This window comes from Molossus molossus, unplaced genomic scaffold (genome assembly GCF_014108415.1).
Source record: "Molossus molossus isolate mMolMol1 unplaced genomic scaffold, mMolMol1.p scaffold_m16_p_7, whole genome shotgun sequence".
Classification (NCBI taxonomy): Eukaryota; Metazoa; Chordata; class Mammalia; order Chiroptera; family Molossidae; genus Molossus; species Molossus molossus.
In genome coordinates this window covers 90,700,714-90,706,637 of record NW_023425401.1, presented here as the reverse complement: position 1 = coordinate 90,706,637, position 5,924 = coordinate 90,700,714, and the positions used below count along the sequence as shown (strand labels likewise).

Below are 5,924 nucleotides of genomic sequence, written 5' to 3'. Positions count from 1 at the left end.
ACCGGGAATTGAACTGGCGACCTTTCAGTGCATGGGTCGACACTCAAACCCTGAGCCACACTGGCCAGGCTAATGTGATTATTGATATATGTATTTATTGTTCTTCTATTTTTTTTTATAACTGTGTTCCTGTTTCCTTTTTTCCTTCTTCTTCTTAAAGAAGATCCTTTAAAATTTCTTGTAATACTAGTTTGGTGGTAATGAACCTTTTAGCTTGTTCTTGTCTGGGAAACTGTTTGTTTCTCCTTCAATTTTAAATGCTAGTCTTGCTGATTAAAGTATTCTTTTTTATAGGTTCTTGCTTTTCATCACTTTGAATATTTCATGCCAATTCCTTCTGGCCTAAAATATTTCTGTTGCAAAATCAGCCAACAGTCTTATGACAGCTCTCTTGTATATAACTAACTCTTTTCCTTGCTGCTTTTGAGATTCTATATTTGTCCTTAACCTTTTTCATTTTAATTATGATGTGTCTTGGTGTGGGCCTCTTTGGGTTCATCCTGTTTGGGATTCTTTACATTTTCTGAATTTGTGTGTCTTTTTCTTTGACCAGGTTAGGGTAGTTTTCAGTTATTATTTCTCCAAATAAGTTCTTGATCTTTTGCACTCTCTCTTCTCCTTCTGGTATACCTGTGATGTGGATGTTGTTATGCTTTATGTTGTCTCAAAGATCTCTTAAACTATTGTAATTATAATTTTGTTGTTGTTGCTCTGATTGGGTGTTTCCTTGTCTTCCAAATCGCTGATTTGATCTTCTACTTCTTCCAACCTACTCTTTATTTCTTCTAGGGTAAATTTAATTGCAGATATTGCATTCTCCATTTTTTACTGTTTTTTTTTTTTTTTTTTTAATGGTGTCTATGTCTTTTTTCTTTTTTTTATCCTTACCTGAGGACATTTTTCCATTTTTTGTTCAGATAGAGTGGGAGGGAGAGAGAGAGAGAAACATCGACATGAAAGGGACACATCGAGTGGCTGCCACCCGCATGACCCAACCAGGGCCAGGGACAAACTGCAACCGAGGTACGTGCCCTTAGCGGGAACTGAACCCAGGTCTCTCTGGACCTCTGGCCGACACTCTAACTGCTGAGCCAAACTGGCCAGGGCTGTCTATGTCTTTTTACATGCTGTTGTTCTCACTAAGTTCCTTGAAAATGCTTGCAACCATTTTATGGAACTCTATATCTAGTAAATTGTTTGCTTCCATTTCACTTAGCTATTTTTTTCTAAAGGGGGAAACTTTGAAGCTGAGATATTTCTCCAGAATATCAGCCATCACCCCCATGGGAGCAGGTCCGGTCCTTTTTACATCTCTGCCCTTCCTACCAGTCTCAATGTGGCTTCTGTAAATCCTTGGTTATAAGACTTCTGTTCAGCTAGTCTTCAGTTAGTTATTCAGGTTGATTATTTTATATACTAGTTATAATTCCAGTTTGGACCTGGGAGGAGGTGAGTGTAGCTTCTACATACTTCGCCTCCATCTTGGATCTCTAATTTTATCAGCAAACTCTGCCTAAATCAATCATAGCAATAATGACCTCATCTTGAGGATGATCCTGGGGATCAGTGTTGACTGTGACTTACTGTAGGTTATTTAGCCTATTAGTGGTAGAATCTAGACTAAATTCCAGTTCTCTGATTCCTAGTTATGTACTCTTTAATTCACACTGCCCCACCTTCCTATGGATAACTGGAGATATGGAGACAGTTTTAAGCTGTGGGAATAAGTGCAACTAACTACCTCACCTGGGAAGAATAGCTTCCATTGAACCAACCTACCTTCCTTCCTTCCTTCCTTCTCTCTCTCTCTCTCTCTTTCTTTCTTTTTATTTTAATATGTAGCACAGTTTGAGAACCATTGGATTATAGAATATTAAATAGTAAAGGTCAAGTACCAGTGTATGACCATCACAGTCAAGGTGAGTACAACTATCATAATGAACAGCAAGGTTAGAGTAGTATCCAAGGAGGGTATAAACTAGAGAGAGCTACGGATGTGATTACTACAACAAGCCATTCCTAGGGGCAAGATGTGTGGTCAGTCAACAAGGGTACTGCTGGAGCACTCAAAAAATAAAAAAAAATTAAGTATTAATGTACAAGAAATGGAGGGCAGCCAGCCCATTAAAAAGTCATGATTCCTTACCCAGTTTCAGAATCTGAGCCAGTTTTCAGACCCAGAACACACTAACTGAAAGAGAGGCTATGTCCTTAAGTAGAACCTTGATTCACCATGGCATCCTCAATCCTCCCCCATTGAGATTTCTTAACGAAGCATTCTAATCAAACTAATTAGTTTGTATGGATATCCCATATTACTAGTACTGTTCATTGTCATTATTAGAGACATGAGGGAGCTATACTTGCTTTGTGTAGACCTCATATAATTACTACAGTAGAACAACATATCTAAACTCCTGGGATACAGACAAAATAGTAACAAGAGGGAATTTTATATCATATCAGGACTATCTCAATAGACAAGAGAAATCCTAAGAAAACAACCTAACATTCCATCTTAAAGTACTAGAAAAAGAAGAACATAAGCAACTCAAAGCCAGCAGAAGAAAGAAAATAATAAAAATTAGAGAAGAATCGAATGAAATAGAGAACAAAAATAGTATACAAAAAATTAATACAGCCCTGGCCGGTTTGGCTCAGCGGCTGGAGCATTGGCCTGCAGACCAGAGAGTCCCAGGTTCAGTTCCCGCTAGGGGAACATACCAAAAGAAAAAAAAAATTAATACAACAAAGAGCTGGTTCTTTGAAAAGTTTAATAAAATTGAGAAACCCCTGGATAGACTCACTAAGGACAAAAGAGAAAAAAGAAGGCTGAGCTGTGGGTGATTTTGGCTGTTGATCCTAAACTAGTTTAATCCAAAATGGCTATTGTGATCGTTGTAGATAAGGAAAATGAAGAACCAGGCATCTGTGCCACTCCTAAGGACCAGCTGAAACTGAGGTGCTGGCCTTCCATCAAAGCTTTAGATGGGAGATCTCACGTTTCAACATCACATGTTAGCAACATGTTTGTTGTTCCTCCAGCCTTATGTAAGGTCGCCCCAAAAGACTTTGGGAATTGTCAGAAGAGCTACAGAAAGGTCAGTAAAGACTGATGGACCTCTCAAACAGAAACAGATGACCTTCTCTGCTAAAAAGGTGACTGAGAAGACTGTGAAAGCAAAATGCTCTGTTCCTGATTGGGATGGCACCTATCCAGAAATAGAAAAATTCTTTCCCTTCTATTCTCTAGATTTTGAGAGTTTTGACCTGCCTCAAGGACACCAGATCACACGATGCCCCTTGAATGGAGTTCCTCTCACGATCCTCAACGAGGAGAGGAAACTTGAAAAGCTGCTACACCTCGGCCCCCCTTCACCTCTGAAGATGCCCGCTCCATAGTGGGAGTCCGATCCACTGCAGTCTTCTTCAAGCATTCTGTTGACTCTGGATGTTGAATTGCCACCTGTTTGCTATGACTTAGAGATTTAAGTTTCATAGTGCTTTATAGTTTGTATGTTTTAGTAGTTTGTACTAATAAAGCAATTCTTTAACAGAAAAAAAAAAGAGAAAAGACCCATATAAACAAAATCAGAAATGGAAGAGGAGAAGTCACTACAGACATCACAAATATACAAAGGATCATACAAGAACATTATGAAAGATTATATGCTACCAGGAAATGGATAGGTTCCTAGACATATATAACCTTCCTAGACTATATCATGAAGAATTGGAAAATCTAAATAGACCAATCAGCAATGAGGAAATTGAAACAACCATTAAAAAAAAAAAAAAAAAAGATAAGAAATAAGTCTAGGACCAGAAGGCTTCACCAGTTAATTCTACCACACATTCAAAGAAGATTTAAAACCCACCCTTCTCAAACTCTTCCAAACAAATTGAAGAGGCAATACTTCCTAACACATTTTATGAGGTCAACATAACCCTGCTGCCAAAACCTGGCAAGGATATCACAAATAAAAAAAATAATGGACCAGTATCTTTGATAAATACAGATACAAAAGTCCTAAACAAAATACTAACAAATCAATACAATATAAAAAAATACATCATGATCAAGTGAGGTTCATTCCAGAGGCACAAGGATGGTTCAATGTGTGCAAATCAATCAGTGTGATACACCACTTTAACAAAACAAAGGTTAAAAAATCATATGATCTTATTAATAGATGCTGAAAAAGCATTTGATAAAATACAACATCCATTTATGATTAAAACACTCAATAAAATATGAATAGAAGGAAAGTACCTCAACATAATAAAGGCCATATATGACAAATCCTCAGCCAATGTTATACTCAAATATCCTCTAAAATCAGGAAGACAAGGATGCCCATTCTCACCACTCTTATTCAACATAGTTCTGGAAGTCCTAGCCAGAGCGATAAGGCAAGAGAAAGAAATAAAAGGCACCTAAATGGGGAAGGCAGAAGTAAAAGTGTCACTTTTTGCAGACAACATGATTTTTAAAAATAGAAAACCCTAAAAATTCCACCAAATAACTATTAGAAACAATAAACAAATACAGTAAAGTTGCAGGATACAAAAGGAATATACAAAAATCCACTCCCGCCCTGGCGGGTATGGCTCAGCAGTAAGAGCGTTGCTTGTGCACCAAGGAGTCCAGGGTTTGATTCTGGCAAAGGGCACATACGTACCTCAGTTGCGGTTGGACCCCTGCCCTGTTGGGGTTGTGCGGGTAGCAGCTGGTCATCTCACATTGATGTTTCTCTCTCTCTCCTTCTCTCTTTCTCTCTCTCCCTCCAGCTCTATCTGGAGATTAATGTAAAAATATCCTTAGGTGAGGATTAAAAAAAAAAAAAAATCCACTGCCTTCTTGTGTATACTAACAATGAATCTTCAGAAAAATAAATAAAAGAAACAATTCCTTTTGCAATTTCAACCAAAAGAATAAAATACCTAGGAGTAAACTTAACAAAGTTTCTTAATGTGAACGATCCATATAAGGAAAACTACAAAGCATTAAGAGATTGAAAAAGGCCTGTGGACTTCTCTGGGGCCAGCAGCCGCAGACCTGGGGCCCAGGGCCACGGGCTTAGCTGACTACCATGGGCTCAGTGTCAACCCAGCAGTTTGCAGGTGGCTGCGCCAGGTGCCTGAGGAGGCGCTGGAGGACGCAGCCGGGGAGGCAGAGGAGCCTCAGCTGCTGCACGGCGCAGGCACCTGGAGGAGGTTCAACCTGCGGTGGGGTTGGCTTTCCTGTCCATGACAGCGCCCGGATTGCGCTCCACCCACTGGTACATATCTTTGCGCACCCGAGTAAGCTGTACATGAAGGGCTTCTGGAGCCTGAAGGAGGGTGAGGCAGTGGAGTTCACCTTTAAGAAGTCCACCAAGGGCCTGGAATCTGAGTAACTGGCCCTGGAGAGGTGTTCTGTATTGGTAGTGAGAAGTCGCCAAAATGGAAGAACATGCAGAAGCGCAGATCAAAGGGAGACAGGTGCCGTAACTGTGGAGTCTAGGCCATCATGGCAAGGAATGCAAGCTGCCACCCCAGCCCAAGAATCAGCCATATGGTGGCCTCATGTCCACTGAAGGCCCAGCAGGCCCCCAGCTCCCAGGGAAAAGCCAGGGAGAAGAGATCTGTTGCCCTGCGCTGCTCCCAGATGCCCAGAATTGAGCCACAGTGGTGGTAGTGGGGGTGGGGGTAGGGTGGGGGTATCATTTTATGATCAGGAAGTTTCAAGGAGCAGGCATCAATCAGCAGAATGGAGAAATTGGGGACAGGGTGGGTAGGGGACAGCTGGCACTGCCACGTGTCTCTGGCCAGCTTCCACAGCATCTCCTCCTCTTCCCTCTTGGCAGGGGGAGGGGTGAGGCAAAGGAAGTCTAACCACACTCTATCCAAATAGGTATGAGGGCTTTGGGGGAAATCCTTTC

At 40.8% G+C, this 5,924-nt stretch overlaps 2 pseudogenes; both read left to right on the top strand.

Annotated features, from left to right (window-relative positions):
• The first annotated feature begins 2,882 nt into the window (after positions 1–2,882).
• On the top strand, positions 2,883–3,492 carry LOC118620400 (annotated as a pseudogene).
• A 1,601-nt stretch (positions 3,493–5,093) lies between these two features.
• Positions 5,094–5,664, top strand: LOC118620519 (annotated as a pseudogene).
• The last annotated feature ends 260 nt before the right edge of the window (positions 5,665–5,924 follow it).